This window comes from Bidens hawaiensis, unplaced genomic scaffold (assembly GCF_021521415.1).
Source record: "Bidens hawaiensis isolate Kalapana, Puna unplaced genomic scaffold, B.hawaiensis_p1.1 tig00015542_1, whole genome shotgun sequence".
Taxonomy (NCBI): Eukaryota; Viridiplantae; Streptophyta; class Magnoliopsida; order Asterales; family Asteraceae; genus Bidens; species Bidens hawaiensis.
Genome location: NW_027492388.1, coordinates 231,251 through 250,645, shown reverse-complemented (window position 1 = coordinate 250,645; position 19,395 = coordinate 231,251). Strand labels below are relative to the sequence as shown.

At 33.6% G+C, this 19,395-nt stretch overlaps 1 pseudogene across 1 annotated transcript; it reads right to left on the bottom strand.

Moving 5' to 3' along the window:
- Nucleotides 1–1,053: 1,053 nt before the first annotated feature.
- LOC143549333 (kinesin-like protein KIN-12D) lies at nt 1,054–14,941 on the bottom strand (annotated as a pseudogene). Its single transcript, XR_013138124.1, has 38 exons — nt 14,321–14,941; nt 14,070–14,225; nt 13,910–13,993; nt 13,677–13,796; nt 13,470–13,583; nt 13,302–13,394; nt 13,065–13,225; nt 12,904–12,978; nt 12,440–12,527; nt 12,296–12,354; nt 12,148–12,211; nt 11,990–12,055; nt 11,752–11,901; nt 11,406–11,510; nt 11,076–11,311; nt 10,920–10,986; nt 10,787–10,840; nt 10,659–10,703; nt 10,423–10,584; nt 10,197–10,307; nt 8,731–9,939; nt 8,316–8,645; nt 7,549–7,600; nt 5,429–7,389; nt 5,228–5,335; nt 5,004–5,125; nt 4,822–4,909; nt 4,654–4,728; nt 4,312–4,554; nt 4,136–4,234; nt 3,954–4,028; nt 3,129–3,187; nt 2,944–3,055; nt 2,754–2,864; nt 2,497–2,664; nt 2,351–2,416; nt 1,259–1,378; nt 1,054–1,176 (listed from the first exon to the last, which is right to left on the bottom strand). The product of XR_013138124.1 is annotated as a kinesin-like protein KIN-12D (transcript).
- Nucleotides 14,942–19,395: the final 4,454 nt, after the last annotated feature.

The window sequence follows — 19,395 nt, the reverse complement described above, 5'->3', positions numbered from 1 at the left end:
GATAGTAGCCATAACATTGACCAAGACGATGGCAGAAGCACTACGGGGCACGTATTTTATCTTAGGTCTTCATCAATTAATTGGTGTTCTCAGAAACAAGGTACAGCTGCTCTCTCATCGTGTGAAGCAGAGTACATGGCGGCAAGCGCAGCCGCGTGTCAGGCGATTTGGCTAAGGGAATTGATAAGTGAGTTATTCGACAAGGAAATTCCAGCAGTGGTGTTACGTATCGATAATACATCAGCAATAGCACTCGTGAAGAATCCGGTTTTCCATGGAAGGACCAAACACATTAAATCTCGGTTTCACTATATTCGGGAATGTGTTGATCGTGAAGAAGTAAGTGTCGAGCATGTTAGTGGTGTTAAGCAATATGCCAATATCTTGACGAAGGCTCTTGGGAGAATCAAATTCAAGGAGATGTGAGAATTACTTGGAGTTAAAGACTAGTCGGTTTCGAGTTCGAAATTTCGGGGGTGATTGTTGGGGATTTCGGTTCATGAACGTTACAATTAAATGAAGCAATTAAATGTGCTCAGATTTCATTGTTAGTATAATTATCATGTCCTATTATTTAGCAATCCTAGTTGTAGTCTAAACGTGATAGGTTAAATTATAAATACCCGTGCTTTGAGGTTTAGAGATTGTAATCTATGTGTTCGTGTTCAAAACCTGGTACCAATTACTTTTCTTGTCTGACTTGATTTTCAAATCCACATGTTATGCGGTTTGATTATCATTGGGACTCGATTTTATTTCTTAGCAAGTACTTAATAAGAGTGGTCAGTGTTTACTTATCTGACTTTTTGGTTCTACTTATTGCAACTTATATTCATACAACAACCGGCAAGGCCAACAGGACACAAAACTTTTCATACATAAAACCTGTATAACTCATTAAAAATTTTGAACTTGAAAACATACAAAACCGAATTCGGATTTTACATATGTTGTATATACAAATTACAAACAATTGGTGCCTATTTCACATTAACTATACAACATAAACCTTTGAAATCTTGAATTTTAAAGATATAATTCCAGTTTCAACTTTTCTTATGATCTTTACCGATCTAAAGAAGAAAGAAACGGACTACGAGTGGAAGATCTGCTGCTTTCATCAGATATTTGTGGCAGGAGGTCAGACAATCTTGCTCGTTCATTACTGATCCGATTCTGTTAAATCCATTCACAAGTGCATTAGTTTCTCATAGGCTTGAAGTTGAACCCAAAAGGGCAGTGATTATATATTATTTACCTTGTATTGCAGATCATGTAGTTCCCTTTCCAGTGTGGCCACGCGACTCTCAAACTGCTCCAACGCTTCCTCAGCCATGCTAACACTAACATCGGATGTCGGCCTGTTTACTCCAGCTGCCTGTTGAATTTATGTATTTTTTTTCTTTAATATAAGTTGACTATCAAAACAAATAATACAAGAAAATATAGCTATAAAGAAAACAGGTCAAATGGGTAGTCATGACTCAATGGCAGATATATTATTTAATAATTTTATAATAAACTAGACAAATTTGAAAGAAAAAAAAAACAAAAACTATTATGGGCAACCAAACATGGTCCCACTTGACTGTATCCAACCCATGTATAATGTAGTAGAATTCTTTTGTTTCTTTCCAAAAGAGCGCTAGTGGAAAAAATATTTATAAAAATGGATGTTTTTTAAAAAGTTTTCTTTTTAACTCCTAGTCTTATTGGATAAAATTAACTAATATTAATTTTAAATATTTGAGAAAACAAAATTATAATTTGTAAAGCTTAAAAAAGAATTTCAAATTCTTAAAAAGTAAGTTAAAATGCAGAATCTATTTGTCAAAAAATTTCTTATTAAGAATAAGATATTTAGGGAAACACGATTTAAACAATACAGACTTTTTAGCTATATTTACTTACTTTTTTTTTCTCTTCGTTCGGTTTTCGTTTAAAAATTGTTTTCTTTTAAATACTGTATGTGCACACATATCCATATATTGATTTTGAAATTATTTAATTTTTAAGATTTTTTAATATGACAAAAGATTTGTTAATCAAACTGTTTCTGCTGTTCTTTATAATTATTAACTCAAAACTTATCAAAAATTCTAATAGTTTTGACTTCAATCAATCAATCAATCAATCAATCATACCCAGTGGAAAATCCCACCAATAGCAAAGCTATAAGTAAACGCGATGAAAATATCTTAATTCTGTAATTAGAGTGTAGGGGAACCTCAATATATAAGAAAGAACCTTAAGCAAAACTTATTTTAGGCCTATGGGTCATATACTAATAAACCTAATAATAACACACTAATAACTATATAATTAATATATACTAGACTAACTCACTAACCTTTAAAATGCTGGTGCATAAGGCTGCCAACTTCCCAGCTAACTGGTCCCTCTCTTCTTCAGTTCCCTGTAACGGTTAAACCAAAATATAAGTTAATATTTCTTAAGAAAGTCTAAACTTTTTAAGATCATGATTTGGATAAAGACCTTAAGATTTTCAGCAAGTTGTAGCTCAGTTTCCACATAATATGCTTTCTTCCCGTGGGCTGCACGTAGGCTAGCAAATTCTTCCTTAACACGGTTTAGGATAGCATCACTTCTTTTCAGCTTACGACTTAGTTCTTCATTCTGAGCTTTTAATGCATTGTTCTCCTCCTGTAATTATTATTTAAAAATGAAATAAAAAAGCTTATCGATAGAAATGACATATCTGACCAAACTGTTATTAAGAAATGGGATTTTACCTTTATTTTGGTATGATGATGAATTCTTTGTTGAAGATTTTGTTGGCCTGATAACTTGGTTACTTCAGTTTCAAGTTCAATCACCTTCTTCTTGTGATTACTAATTTCAGTCTAGAAATATGAAGAGCAAGTTAGCATAAGTATGCCAGAAGGAAAAATACACCAAGAGTATTTCTTTAGGATTTCGAACCTTGAACATGTTGTTTTCAGTTGAAAGTAATCGATCCCTTTGACGGAGTTGTTCTAACGCCACCTGTGCTGCAATCATCTCACCTTGTTTTCTTTCAATTTCCTCCAGCCACCTAGTTATACAAAATAGCCATGTTAATGCTAATGTCCTCAAATAAAACACTGTTACTGAAATGCCTAATTTACCCTTTTCGTTCAATGACTAATTCATTCAGTTGTTTCTTAAGCTTGATAACCTCCTCTTCCTGTAATAATAAAGAAACGTCAATGATGTTACATAAACTGAATTTCAGGAATATAACTTTTGAGTGACCTCATTATATCCAAGGATGTGCTAAATAAAGTACTAATACAACTAACAGTACGATACCATCAATCAAGGCTGTAGATGACAAACGCTTAACAAGCTGGAAGTTGATTTACGTTCGTTCATTTAAATGAATGAACATAAACAAGAAATTCCATTCGGTTAATTAAATGAACGAACATGAATAGAAGGCACGCTCATTTTGTTGTGTTCGTTTATGCTCGTTCATTTACGCTCATTTACGTTTGTTCATATTCATTTGTTTATATTCGGTAATTAAAGGTTTTGTGTATATCTTTTTTAATTTTTATTAGTTTATCATGCTAACTTTTATACTAAAAACCTAGTACTTCAATTTAAATATATTTTGGGTGATAATGTTTAATACTTGAGTTTTGAGAGTGTTGAATGGTTTGTGTTTGTTTGCTTGTTTATGTTCGTTCAAGAAATTAGCGAACGAACACGAACAAAATCTTAACGAACCACACAAACAATAAATTCCGTTAAGTCCGTGTTCATGAACCGTTCGTTTGTCCGCTAAATGAGCGAACGTGAACGAGGGTCCGTTCGGTTCTTTTAATGCCCTACATCAAACATTATTCTACAAATAGATATCTCTAACAACTCATATATACCATTTTCTCGGGTCATATAATGACCCACGGGATAAAAACATTAAATATTTTGTAAGAAGAAGAGTATACCTTGAATTTTACCTCAGCATTATGAATCTGAACCTTTTCATTTACTTCCTCAATTTGGTGGCCGTTTACTAAAGACTGTCATTAAACACAAACATACCACGAGGGGTTAAGGATTAACCTTAAAAACCCAAAAACACATTTTGCATTGGAGTATAAAAAGAAACAAGTTTATGGCTTTATACCGAATAAGTAGTCATGTCCTTCTTTATGCCCAATAAATCACGCAACACATCATGAGTCATGCTCCCAGACATAGCCAACTTTGCGTTCAATGCGAATATCTGAAAATAAAAATGCATATAAGACATGAAACCAACAAAAAGATGGAATTTTTCTATAAGTGTTGAAAAAACTATGCCTCTTTTTGCCGATCTGCAGCCAATGTTTCAAGTTCTTCAATTTTACGTTTTGCAGCTGCAAGCTCTTCGTCTCTCTCAGACTTCATTTGTTGTACTAAACCTATACCAATGCATTTAAAAGGAGAACCAGAACCCCTTGTTCTTGATGCATTCTTTTCAAGCTTCTTTGATGGCGAATTTGAGATTAGTGGAGCAGGATTATCAGATTTAACTTGATCAGCCATTGCCTCCAGTGTCTTAAACTGTTTTCCAGAATCAAGATAACACAAAATATTAAAAAACATGAGAAAATTATCTTCTAATTCCCAAAATATTAGAACTTTGGGCAATCTTTCATTTACCGTTTGTTTATACTCTCTAGCTTGAGCTTCAGCATGCAGATTGAGCTCACTGATGTGAGCTTTATGTTGGAGAATCTACAAAAATGGAAAACAAGAAAGCAGTTATGACATAAATCTATACAAATGCTTAAGCAAAAAGCTTAAAAAGAAACATGGAAGAGCATGCACCTCTGTATCCTTGGTCGCAATCTCCTTCTCCAGAATTTGGACATGTTGAAGGACCTCCTGAAGACACTTCTCCTTTTCATCTAGAAGCCTGTAAGACTCAAAATTCATGTGTCAGAAAAAGTAAGCAATTAATATACTTTTTGCTTATATCATAATGTCATTTCAGTATTATGTTATCGAACCTTTTTATGTCCGAGTCATTACTTTGGACCATGTGAATCTGCTGTTTAAAAGCTTGAAACTCTACTTCTAGCTCCTCACGTTGCAATCGTTGCCTTTCAGCCTCTCCTTTGACCATGTCAACCTAAACATACAACAAATCAGTACCATCATGATAACATTGAAAGAGATTATGTAAACTGTAAAGTTCCCCCCAAAAAATGTTGAATTATAAATTAACGCTCACCTGGCTCTCGAGGGCATTCACAATAAACTCAAGCTCTTCAACAGATTTCTCATATAACTTCACCTCTTCATCTTTCTCTTCAGCATGCAGTCTACTCGTCTCAGCCATCTAAACGGTTTAAATAAAAAATATAAAATAAATGAGATTTTTCAATTTAAAGAGCTATCAGTCTAAGTCTTGAATAATACTAAAATAAACTACCTGTAAGGCTTCTGTAGCAATTGCTTCATTTTCTTCAGCAAGAGCTTGTGCCATCTCTAACTCCTTTCTTACTTCAAGAAGTTGGTTGTGGAGATTATCTCTTTTACAACCAACACTTTTTAGATCAATGGTTCTTAATTCAACCAGTTTATTCATTTCAGAAAGATCAGATTTCAACTGAGCCAACTCCATTTCCAAGCTCTCATTAACTTCCTTTGCTTCAACCAACTCCATTTCGCACATCTCTTTTGCTTTCAAAGCATCTTTAACACTTTCTGTCAGTTTCTCAATCTCAGAAAATAGTGATTTTACCAAATCACTCTCTCTTGAAACATCTGCTTCAAGCATGGTAATTGTTGCAGCTTTCACCTTTAGTTGAGATTCAAGCACTTTGCTTTTTACATCACTCTTATTTAGCTCATCCTTTAAAACTTCAAAGGAAGCTTTAAGTTCTTCAATTTCACCTTTCTGATCCTGTTTATTAGATGAGAATTCCTTCAACAACCGTAGCTCATCCTCTAAAACCTCCAAAGAAGCTTTCAAACTTTCAAGAACTTCCTCCTTCATGTCCATCTCACTTTGAAGATTCAAGTATTCAGAAATCAAATATTTAGCATGGCTTTCTAAACACTTGAGTTCTTCTATATACATACTCGTCTGTTCAGTACTCCCACTAATTTCTTCAAAATTTTGCTCAAGTGATACAATTTTCTCACTTAATAAACTGAACACTTTGTTAGTCTTCTTATCCATAGTACTCAACAAATTAACACACTCTTTTGCGTGCAAATCATTAGACGCTTCACGTTGTCTGATGGCAGATTTTAAATTCTCCTCACGTAGCGTCGTGTTCCTCAGCTCCTTATCTTTAATTTCCAACTCCTCTTTGAATTTGCATGACAACACTTCAATACTGTGACTTTTTTCAAGCATTTGACTTTCTTTTTCCTTAATTTCTGTGTGCAAAGAGGCAACCTCGGCCTCTTTGTCTAACAAGATGGAATCTTTCGATTGGATATCCATATCGGATGTAATCATGTCCTCCTTAAACTTCTCAATAACCATACACAGGTTTTTATTCTCTCTCTCAAGATCCTTTATTTGTGAATCTTCTTCTTTCAGTTTTGCTGACAGAATAATGAGCCTGATGTCTTTCTCTAGCAAATCTACCATGAACGTTTCTTCAAGAAATCTAAGCTCTTCATCTTTATCCATGGCATTTAATTCCTTCACTAGAGCAGAAAGCTCAGATCCCATGCATTTTGATCTTTCCACCATTGCTTCTTCTTGAGCCTGTAAATTTAGTATCTTTTCCTCAAAAGTTGCTAGCTTGACAGAAAGAATATCAGTTTCCTCTGTACCCTTTGATACACGATCGAAACTATTCTTGATGTCAGCCAATAACTTCCCTTGAATTTTTCTGCACATTTCTAGCTCATTTCTTGACTTGGAATTGTGTTCCCTTAATTGTGACACTAGAGAACTTGACTCGCATAACCCGTGGTTAAGGAGCCCGTTCTCTGCATTTAATCCAGCTACCATTTCCAGAAGTATTCCCATGTGACAGACACGTAAAACAGAGACAACGCAGTCTTTTGCAATTATCTCAGACCATATGTCTTCAATCCATGACTGAATTAACTTGCTAGAGTCTTGAATTTGAGACTTGATGCACAGAAAATCAGAGGCTATTGGAATCAGATCTTGATCTACAACACAATGGGTCTGAAAAATCATACCCTCAAGCTCCTCTATTTCTTTCTTCATTCCCATAGTATCAGCTTCAAACTGTTGCAAAATCATATCCCTCTCATTCATTAAAATAACCTCTTTTTTCTTCAGAGATTCAATGTCAAGCTTCATGGATTCATTTGCAATCAGTAGCTCGTTGATCATAACATCTGCTTCTTTGATGGTGTATTGGGCCTCTGCAAATTTGGCATAGATACAAGATGATTCTGCTGCATTCACCTTGGCGTCCATAAGTTCATGCTCGTAAAGCTGTGTGCATTAAAAATATCAGTCACTTTGGAAAAATGCCTCAATGGAGAAAATGGATAGAAGTAAAACACCTGCTTCTTTGATGGTGTATTGGGCCTCTGCAAATTTGGCATAGATACAAGATGATTCTGCTGCATTCACCTTGGCGTCCATAAGTTCATGCTCGTAAAGCTGTGTGCATTAAAAATATCAGTCACTTTGGAAAAATGCCTCAATGGAGAAAATGGATAGAAGTAAAACACATGAATTGTTGAGACATGTTCTGCTACTTTATACATCTAGAGGTTATGCTCAATGAATTATTTTGGTTATATTTGATCACTAAGTAGTCCAAGGTACTTTAATGCAAAAAAATCCTAAATCATTTTAATATAATTATAGATTACTAATGATATTATAGAACTTTTAATCCTTTATAATCATATCTGATAAATTAGACATTTATAGAAAAAGAAAATAAATTGGACAAAAAGGTTTTCTGGATCAGCCCAACTCAATTTGATTCATTTCCAAACTCATGTTACCTGCCTATTTTGAAACCTCTACATAGAGATGCACAAAACCAGTTTGGCCCCAACCAGTTTATAAGGGGAAAAGGATCAGATCTGTTTGAAACCGATTTTTAAACCGAATTGGATTGAGTTTAACTGTTTCAAACTGCTTTCAACGGATGAGTTCTCAAACATATTAAAAACCGAGATATAACCAGTTTCAACCTGATTTCTGGGTCAGATCAGTTTTGGTTTAGGAAATGGTTTCGGATCCCAAATTGTTTCGATGTGCACCTCTATCTTACATCCTACATTCCTACTAAAAATAACGAGCAACAAATGTTACAATTTCTTGGCGTGAATAAATTTCAGCATTATATGTAAAGGAGATGTACCTTTCTTTTCTGGTGGCAGGATTTGCATGATTCCTGTAAAATTCCTTCAACAGTTTGAATCTTGTGATCCAAAGAAACCATTGCTACTTCAGTTTGTTTTTCAAAGCTGTCTACAGTAGTTTGTAATGCAAGAACATGTGGCACAAGGACTTCAATACTTTGGCGACTCTGTTTCTCGGAAAGCCTAATTACTTCTTTCTCAGAACGTAGTCTAGCCATCTCGGCTTTCACTCCATCAAGACTCTTGAGTGCAGTCTCAAGCTCCTTCTTCAAAAGACTAATGGTGTCATCCCTGCGACTCACATCTCTTGAACTCCTGCAAGTCTGAACCTATAAATGTTTCATAAGCACAATACTAAAACTTGAAACTTGAAACTTAAAGCAATATATCTAATCAGTTTGTTAAAAATGTTACCATGTGAGTTTTTTTTAATTCTTCAAGCTCCGCTTCTTTCTGTGTCAATGTCGTTTGAAATCCGTCTTTAATCTCAGAGAGCCTGTCCACGATCACAAATGCACCCGTTGCACAATGTTATATCTTCTTGATTTGCTGTTCTTTTTCTTTAATTGCATGATTTAACTGATCTATCACGCAACTTTTTTCACTCAACCGTGATGACAGCTGAAAGATTACTTTCTCTTTTTCATTGCAATCTTGTTGGTGTGCTTCTGACATAACTAAAGTTGCCCCTTTTAATGACCTTAGCATGCCCTCCATTTCGGTACCTTTGTTTTTCGCGTCTTCTAAACACAAATTTAGTTCCTTTATTCTTGAATCTTTTTCAAAGATGTTTTTTGTGATCATTTGTAATTGCTCACTGATAGTAATATCGTCAAGATCATTCAAGGCATCTTCAAGTGCCTCGTGACCCATAGTAAGAACCTCCTGGATCTCATTAGTCAACAGGTTCAGTTCTCTTTCTTTTTCTTCATAGCTTTCCCTTAAAGCTTCATTGCATTCAGTCATGGTAGTCAACTTCGCTTGCAAAACGTGCAACTCTTGTTTGAGCTCGGTTTCTTTAGTGCTACTGTCAAGCAGTTGCTCCTGAAGACTGCTTATTTCTTCTTGCAAACAAACGATGACCTCAGCAGTTTCAGCCTCGACTTGTTTCCTCACTTCATCCATTTCTTCTTCATTAACAGCATTACATTCACGTTCAGTTTTGTACCATTTATTTGTTCTCCTAGCTTTTTCAAGAGAATCCTGCATCTTGATCATCTTTTCTTGAACACGGTCAGCTTCATTTGATGATGGTGGCAAGTGCATTGACTCTTGAATAAGAATCTTATCATTCAAAGATTTGATTTGAAGTTCTTTTTCATGCAGTTCTTGAGAAAATATGTTATTATTGTTTCTAAGATCTTCAAGCTCGTTGATAGACATTAGTTGTTGAGTCTCAAGAGCCTCGATTACAGATCTTGCTTCCTCAAGCTCTTCCTTCAAATCTTTATATTGTTCCATTACTAAGACATATTTTTCCTCAATTTCCTTACAAGACGAGCTCTCTTCCTTTAAACTCGTCTCTAGAATGTCTACTCTCAGTTGAAGATTAATGACTTCTTCAATGTACTTTGCAGGATCCTCATTGTTCTTTAGAAGTGTATGAGACAACTGTATGGACCCCTGAAACAATATCATATATAAATGACTATGGAGGGTCTCGATTCAACCAATATATAATAATCCAATCAAATCAAATATGCTACTTAACTTCTATTGATTCGTTTCTGTAGAGCTACATGTTTTGATTATGCTATAGTTATTGCCTTTTATTTTGAATAAGGAAATACCATTGTTGCCTATTTTTACTAATATCTGACATCAGATCATTACAATTTACAATTAATGAAAATTCAGTTAATAATAAATAGAAAACTTACGTCCAATTGCATATCCATATCTTCTTCAGGATGCTCCACATGAGTTTCAGATGTCTTTTGGGTTATATGGAATGACCGATTATCTACAGAAGAAGCTTCCAAAATGGGCTCCTAAAAAACATCTTATACTGCTTAGTACTTACCAAAAGAACCTATCGTCAAGACAGATCATAATTGCGTATAATGTATTGCACAATAATCGTTTCTTATGATAACTAAAGGTTACCTTTATGACCTCAATACCATCATCATGCTCATGCACTGCAGATTTCTGGTTTCTTAGTAAAGCATTTAGATCCTCAATTTCCCTACGGAGCTTCACATTTTGCTCTAAGCAAGAATTTAGGTTGTTCCTGCATTTCTCTAGCTCTTCATGGCTCCTTTCCAACTGAAATCAGATAGAAAATCCAACATTAAATAGATGACAAGTTTTCATAACTTATCAAGAAAAGATAGTGCAACCTCCAATTGAAGAGAGATGTTTTCTTTAGTGCCATGTGCAGCTTCCTGTATCCATTATCAAATAATGTATGAGTGTCTAAAGTCTAAACATGATAGATAAGTTAAAAATCAAAATTTTTATATCTTACCTTTTGTGTATGATCATCTTGCTTGGAATTCTCATCAAGAGCAAGAACCAATTGCCAAACAATTTTAGTTACTAAGAATACAATACAGCAGAATCAAGAGTTTTGAAATAAAATGCACATGTACAAGTACCTGATTCCTCAGTTCAGATATTTCAGTTAACAGCATTTCTCTCTCACCTTCTTCGTAAAAGTCTTGCAATCTAAAATTGAAATGCAATGCATGAGTGATGAGTACAACAACATACTTTTATTCTTTTGTTGTAAAAATTTTGTTCTTTGTTTAATTTACCTTCTAACTTGTTCAAGAAGCCTAATGTTTTCCAAAGCAAATCGTGTAACTTCTGGATTCCTATCAACTTTGGCACGAAGCATCTGAATTTCTTCAATAAGCATCTTATTTTCTTCTAGCAAGTATGAGTCAGCAGGTATTGATCCAGAAACAACAGACTCCATCCTTTGAATTTTAACTTCTCTAAACTTCAACATCATCTTGGTGCACTTATTGTCCTCTTCCCTTTGACGAACCTGCACACAAATTTCGTTTTAAATACCAAAACCCATATGCACCAAATATAAATTCTGAATGTTTGATTACACATAAAGGAGAAACAATACTTACAAGATGGTTTAACTGTTCTATTTCTGCTTCAAGCTGTTTAATAGCAGTTTCTGACATTTGCTCTCTCCTCAATGCTCCAGTCAAAGAGGTCTCTAAAGATTTTAGCTGAGGAACATAATGAATAAAAGTAAATTAAAAGCACTACACAGGTATACAAAAATATATAACAGAATGCAATTTGTTTGCAAGTTTTTTAATCACTCTACAATGTTGTATATCAATTACCAAACTCACTTTTTTTCATACTGACACAAAGTCACTACTTTTTTATGTCTTTTAATCAAAACATGCATTCACTAAAATTATAATTTTTAGTTGAGAAACAAAAAAATGAAACTTAATATACCTGTTTAGAGGAAACCCTCATTGTTTTGTTCTCGTGTCCAATCGTATTATCGAAATCACTTTCGTGTTCTTGCCTGGTCTCTTCAATGAGTTTTGGACCAAATGTTAAAGATCTGGATACATTCTGCCTCTTAAGGACAGAAAGCTCTTCCTGTTAAATAAAAAAAACAGTTTATTTGATATAGAATTGTCTAATCTTATTGAATTCAGTCACAACAAAAAAAAAAAAAAAGATTTGCCTTTAGAAGTTGTATCTGGTGTTGAAGTGCCATGACATCTCCTGAGGCATCTTCATTTACCACAGCCTTTGAGATGACAAAACAAGATGAAAATATTAAAACTGAGATGAATAAATGTGCAAATATAATCACTCTTTACAAATTATTATAACGCTTACATTGTTCTGAATAAGTTTTGCACGCTGCGCAAACTTTAGAGTGTTTAACGTTTCAGTGGCAGAACTGGCAAATCCAAAAAACAAAAAAAGTTAGTTAAAGGTTCTGAACACAAGTACAAAAAATAAGACATACAAAGTACAAACATACCATATGGAGGGACTGACATTAGCAATTATCATTGTTTTCGAATTTCCACCTAGTGAGTCCTGCAGAATATATTTTGTAAGCATTAGCAAATTAAAAGAAGTCCAAATTTCACCATAAATAGAAAAGGTAGGTCTTATGTAATACCTGTAGAAGAAACGTCAGTCTTGAGTCTCTATAAGGAATATGTCGTGTCCTTGCATGAGCACCGTCTACTAGAACCATTATTACATGCCTAGACAAGTGAATTTATGATTACAAAATGGGAACACAAAATAGTAGAGGTGGACTTTTGACCATCTGTTTATAAATGGTTTGATTTGGCTTACCCTACATCTCTAATGGGTCATCAGACAAGTAAAATAAAAAAAAAAGTTAGCAAAAATGCAAACATGTCAAAAAGCTCTAGCATGGGTTTGCTAAAAAACATTACTAACTCAATTTATAATCCTATTTAACACACTAACCATCTATTATCAAATAAAAATTATACACAAAAAAGAGTTGTTACTCTCCCTGACACGTAAGTTACTAGATTGACCCATTACCCGACATGTCCATCTAGCCACCTCAACATAACAAGAAGAAAACACCATGTAAGATTTTCATACCCTAGAGTGGATAACGATTTGTTTATGTTTGCAGCCTCCTTTAAACGCTCACCTTCAGCACCCGAAGTTTTTTGCCTGTTAGGAGAAGATAAGCCAGATCACAAAAAGGCATAATAAAAACAATAAGTAAGATTAATACTGGTCAAATTCATATGCAACACCTTTCTGAACCAGCTAGATCAACGAGGTTCAGCCTTGCAAATCGTAGGTTGGAAGTTGAATCTTTATCCCACCTACTTTCAATTACAAACGTGAAAACACAATGAGAACGACTGCTTTCTCTGTTCATATTTGTTGCAGCAACTCTCCTATTTGCAGAACCCTGTAAAATAACATAGTGATCAGAGAAAAAGTAAAGATAGCAAAGTAATCCACTTATATAGGAGATCATAGAGTACCCGACTTAGAAGCCTCAGGATATCACCCACAGTGTGAACTTCAATTTCGGTCAAATTTTCCACATAAACACCCTTCTTAACATCTTCTCGTAGCTGAAAAGAAAAGGTTAGCACAAGAAACAACATCTTATTAGAATACTTGTAAGCTCACTAAAGGATTAAACTTACTTGCAAATTTGTAGATGAAGGGTCAAGTAGATCAGTAATTTGCTCGTTGTATATCTCTAGAAATGAACACTTGCAATTATATGTTAATCTTTCATCTACACGGCTTTCCTCTTCCTGTACATATGTGGAAAAATGAAGTTTAAGGTAAAATTGCTTATGAAGTGTGTGACCAAAAATCTGTTTTTATCAATAGTATTGGAAAATTACCGCAATTATTCTAGCAAACAAGAACTCAAACATTCGTGGAGTCATTCCCCGATATGGACTAGGTTTAACTTCAAGCTCATTTATTTCACCAAGCATGGTGTGTGTTTTTCCACTTCCTGTCTACATGAGTAAACGAGTAATTCAGTACGCATGTACAGAGTTATATCTGTTTCCAGACTATAAGTTTTATGATATATTATTATCTAATTATAACCAATTGCATATCAAATTACCTGCCCATACGCAAAGATACAACTATTATAACCTGACAAGCAATTCTCTACCATTGGCAGACCTGCCATCCGGAAAAGTGTTTCCTGCACAAATATACAATTCATGACTTAATGTGAGCATAGTGCAGTTGAAAAAACCGTGCCAGTGTACAATAAAAACCTGGTCAATAGTTTCGCATGCAACATGGTCAAAGGTAAATCTTGTTTCCGGATGCCCTACAAAGGTCACGCTTTGTGCACTTTCTTGTTTTAAGCACCGGTTATAACCATGAGTACTAAGCTCCATGTTGTTAAGTGGACGAATTCGTATCAAAACCTAAGAAAAAAGTCAAATAACATGAGTTAAATCTTATTTACATCAAATTATTTTGTAATCATTACAAATGTAATCATGTTGAAAATGAAACTCACTTGTACATTATGATCCATCCAGAATGATGGATCTTCTTTGAGGTCAAAATGCGGTACCTCAACTGTATTTACAGTAGTGTAAGTACTCGGAGACCCTCTAGACAAAGCTGCAACACTTCCGTAACCACGAGCACTTCCACCAGCAGGCGGCTTCAAACTACCGCCATGAAGCAGCCCTGGATTCGGAGGCTTATTCACACTCTTTGTAGGTGTATTCTGTGTAGAATTAACCTCCGAATAACCCGAACTCGGAGCTCTCCCAACCGTTCTACACGACCTAGGAGTATTCACATTCATATTCAAATTCACATTCACATTCCTCGAATCCGAACCCCACCCATACCTACTCGTTCCCAAACCCCCTTGCTTTTCCGGAGTTCTCATCGGCATCACGGACTCCGAATGCCTACCGCCATCGACCTTAGTCGGTGTCCTATTAACTTTGCTAGGATTTTGCACAGCTTCTTGAATTGCATTCAACGGAGGCCTAGACGACGAATCCGAACTTGTCTGAGATACCGATACCTCACGAACCTTCACATTTACCGGTACATTTTCCGGTTCGTCTAAATCAGGGCTTTTACCCGAACTCCGACGCGAAAACTTGTAATCTCGCAACATTCTGATTCAAATTGAAACTAAATGAGTAACCGAAACAAGTAATAAGCAATCGAAAGTAAACGAAAGACATCGGATGCATACCTGACTGATGAAGTGAGAAATATTATTCCGAATCTAGCACCAACTCCTGAAATTGTTTTATCGAATCGAACGGTTGTGTTTCATAGATTTGAGCTCAATTTGTTATCGAAAACGATCGAATCAATGGATGCTGATCCAGAAGTCACTTACTCACTCAAATTAGGGCTCGAATTATTGTATTGATGGCAAATGCAGACAACAACAACAACAATAATCCATGTTTTATGGTGCAGTGTTTGACTTTGTGAAAATGGGATTTGAAATTGGGTGTAACGTTGTGGCGGTTTTAAGTATTTGAATTTGGGTTAGGGTTTGTTTGGTGAATACGAATAAAGTAAAAGGGTGGAATAAAAAAAAAAATTATAATAAAGAGATATTTAACGGCTATAGGCTATGTTCAAATGGACCACGTTAAATTTGAATTTAAATGGTTTGTTTGATTATTATTCGTGTCTTTATGCGTTTGTTTCAAGGAAGGAAATTATTATATGAATTAATGCAATGCCCCCTCCCCCCCCCCCCCGGTTTAAAAATTATATATATTTTAAGTTGTTACTTTAGTTAAAATGTATAATATGTCTCGCTTCTTTGATGTTGCGATAAAGGTGTTGGTGTTACCTATCAAAAACTACAATTCAAGTCTTACAAGAAGCAAAATTAGTGGAAAATAAATATTAGTTGTTCAAAAACAAAATTTAAAAATATAATCTATACTATATAATAAATAAAGTTTTGTCAATGACACATGACATCACACAAAATAACTTCTTACAAAATTTTCCCACCTCTCTCTCTTATTAAATGCAATTTTCTTTCTTATTAATAGTTTATATTTAATTTTTTTTCCTTTTAATCTATTATTTTTTCTTTTTAATAATTATTTTTTGATATAAAAAATTTAATACAGCATAAATATATTATTTAGTTTTATATAAATATATTGTATTAGTTATTAATATTAAGCTTTTATAAGTAATGAAAAATTTCATGTTGATTTAAATAACATAATTAATTTCAAATTTCAAATAAAGAAATTTTCATTTTATGTTTGTTTTGCAATAAAGATTAATAAAACTAAGACCAATCACTATAGATGGTTGATTTGTTTTTTGGACAACCTGTTTTAACGCATGGTAAGTTATGTGTGTTATTATCTAAAGTTGAAAACAAAAACCAAAAAAGCTATTAATTTTGGTATAGAGGTTAAAATTACAAATATTGTATACAAAAAAATATTTTAGAGATTTATGAATATTCAACTATTTATTTCCATATTGTGTCATGTGTAATTTATTCTGCCATATATTATATCTTTATATGTTTTGAACAAATTTTTTTGTATTTCACATGTGTTATTATTTAAATAATTTATTTATTATAACCCATGTTCTACACGGGTCTTAATGCCATATGTTATTACATGTAAGTGATTCTTACAAAATTCTTCAACCTCTCTCTCATATTAAATATATATTTCTTTTTCTTATTAATAGTTTGATATTTTATTCTTTTTTCTATTTGGTTTGTTATTTTCTCTTTTAATAATTATTTAATGGTTTAAAAAATTTAATATCAACATAAATATACAATTTAGTTTTACATAAATATATTTTATTAGTTATTAATATTAAGCTTTTATTAGTAACGAATTTTCACGTTGATTTAGATAAAATAATTAATTTCAAATTTCAAAGAAAGAAATTTTCACTTAATGTATGTTTTGCAATGAAAATTAATAAAATCTAAGGCAATCGCTTTAAATGGTTTGTTTATTTTTTTTAGATAACATGTTTAAACGCATGGTCAGTTATGTGTTCCATTATTTATAGTTGAAACCAAAAACAAAGTGAAAATACAAATTTTAATATGAAAGATAAAGTTACAAATTAAATTACAAATATTGTATACAAAGAAGTATTTAAAGATTTATGAATTTTCAGCTTTTTATTTTCATATTGTGTATTGTATAATTTATTCTACCATATATATATTTTTTATATGTTGAACGTATTTTTTTATATTTCACATGCATTGTATTATTATTTAAATAAATTTATTAATTCTAGCCCGTGTTCTATACGGGTACCTAACCTAGTATAATAATATATTAATGTATTTAAAAGCATCACAACGTGCCTTAATGCCCAATATCCGTGGTGATGTGTCGATGCAACGGACGTGGAAGCAAGAAGTCCGTATTAGGGTGCCAAGGTCTGGGTGGAGAAGTTTGTTTATGTAAACAATGGTGCGGACAAGAAGGGTGGGCCCTTCTTACATACACATCTATATATCTATCTATATATAAACTAGGTTAGAGCCCGAGTTTCACACGGTTGAAAAATATACTAAAAAAAATATTATACGTAATACATAAATTCAATTGTTTCGTATAATAATTTTTATTTATGACTTTTTCTATTAAGTTAGTGATATATTATGCACTATAATTTTAAGTTGAAACTCAAATCTTGAAATAAAGAGAGAAACGATGAGCAGTCTTAAATAATTGTGTTAAAAAGATATGAGAAGACAACATGATATTGTGAATTATAAAAATGTTAACAATTAAATATAATTTTGGTTTATACTTGAAAAGAAATCACATTTATATATTAGACACAATTACCATTTTAGTGGAGTTGGTAAGCACATTTAGTTTGAAACATGAGGTCTTGGGTTCGAAACCCCTATCACACAATGACTAATTTTTCAAAATTTTATAAAGCCTTACGGGTCATGGGTTATAATAGGAAAACGAATCATTGGTCATAATATAATAGGAAATAGTGACAAGGCATCTACTTGGCATTCTATGTGGAGTGCCTAGTTAAATGCGATGTGGACAACTTGTTGCTTTAATAATATAGTTAGATTTCTACCAACAAATTTGTCAGGACGAGGATCTCGTGCAACACAAACAGTTGACAAGAATAAACACGAGATCGGTTTGTAAAGACCCACTGAAAATATCCAGCAGAATCAGATATAATCAGGATGTTGGTATAGCAGTATGATTGTAGTTATAACACACACAATTCACTCAAAAGATTTTCAATATATATTAGAATATTCACTCAAGAAAGCTTTTTAGGGTTGTTGCATGGAACGTCTAGGGTTTTTCTTAATGACGGCTGACGTACTAGGTTTGCATGGGATAAGGTCTTAGTTTCTCATTAATCGTTTATGCACGCGTACCAATGATATAACCCTAGTATCCTTTATATAGGCTCATATGAGTTCCTTTTAGAAACCCTAATGATTACAAAATACAATAAAAATAAGCATAAGTGTAAATTTAGGTCTTCGAGTATGATTTATCTCTGTCGAGTAGACATGTAACCTTGAGTATGCTCGAAGTATTTCTTTGAGTAAACTTTACTTAGAATATTTTTCTTAGAAAATATTTTACTCCAGCAAACTTCATTCTTCATAACTTATCCCAACTTTGCTCGGACAAATCCCACGAGCAAACATATTCTTTTTGATCTCTTCAATCTTCACTAAGGTTTATTGAGAACAATTCCAGTATACTCGGGTACTGAAGCTTGCTCGAGATTGAACTATGCTCGTAATTTTACTTAGAACATTCTTGAGATCATCCTTTATTATATCCATGCTCAACCAAAACACTTGTAATCTTGGTTTAAGCTTGGATAAATCAAGTGTTTGCTTGAATAGCAAACTGTGCTTGATGAAGAATATCCTTGCTTCATGAAGTGTAGCTTGCTTGAAGCTTAAAACACTTAGAAGAATTTCTAGAAGATAACCTTACGCGAGTAAGATATCGTGCTTGAGCTAATAGAAGTCATGTTCGAAGGTCCAAGCTTGCTCGAGTTCCATACTTAGCCATTTTCTGAGGAGGTTGAGAAGATTCCAATCTTCCTTGTTAATTTTCTGGTCCAACAATCTCCCCCTAGATTGGAACAAGCTCACATGCACCAAAAAAAACCTGTATTACCTACACTTTGTTTAAATACACATCAAATTTCAAACTAAAATCAAATTTCATTACATTACATAAGCAAATTTGGCCTCAAGGGCATTACACATCAAGTACAGAAAGCATAAAAATTAAAGAGTAAGACAAAATTACAAGCAATATTCAAGTGATCATTTCAGTATGATACTTGTAACCTTACCATTGTTCATGTCTCTTAGTCCCGTTTATCTTCCTGTTTCGTACTGCTGTAGCTCTTTGCTGGAACATATCTAATTCAGCATGGTCTGGGTGATCTAGTGGTATCTCCCATTCTTTGATGTCTATGGGATCTCTAATATGTATAAACTCCAGCTCTGAGTCATTTTTATTAATTCCTAAAACTTTTCCTTCAGAATTTTTCAATGTAAAAGTGGCACTTCTCTTATTGTAACCA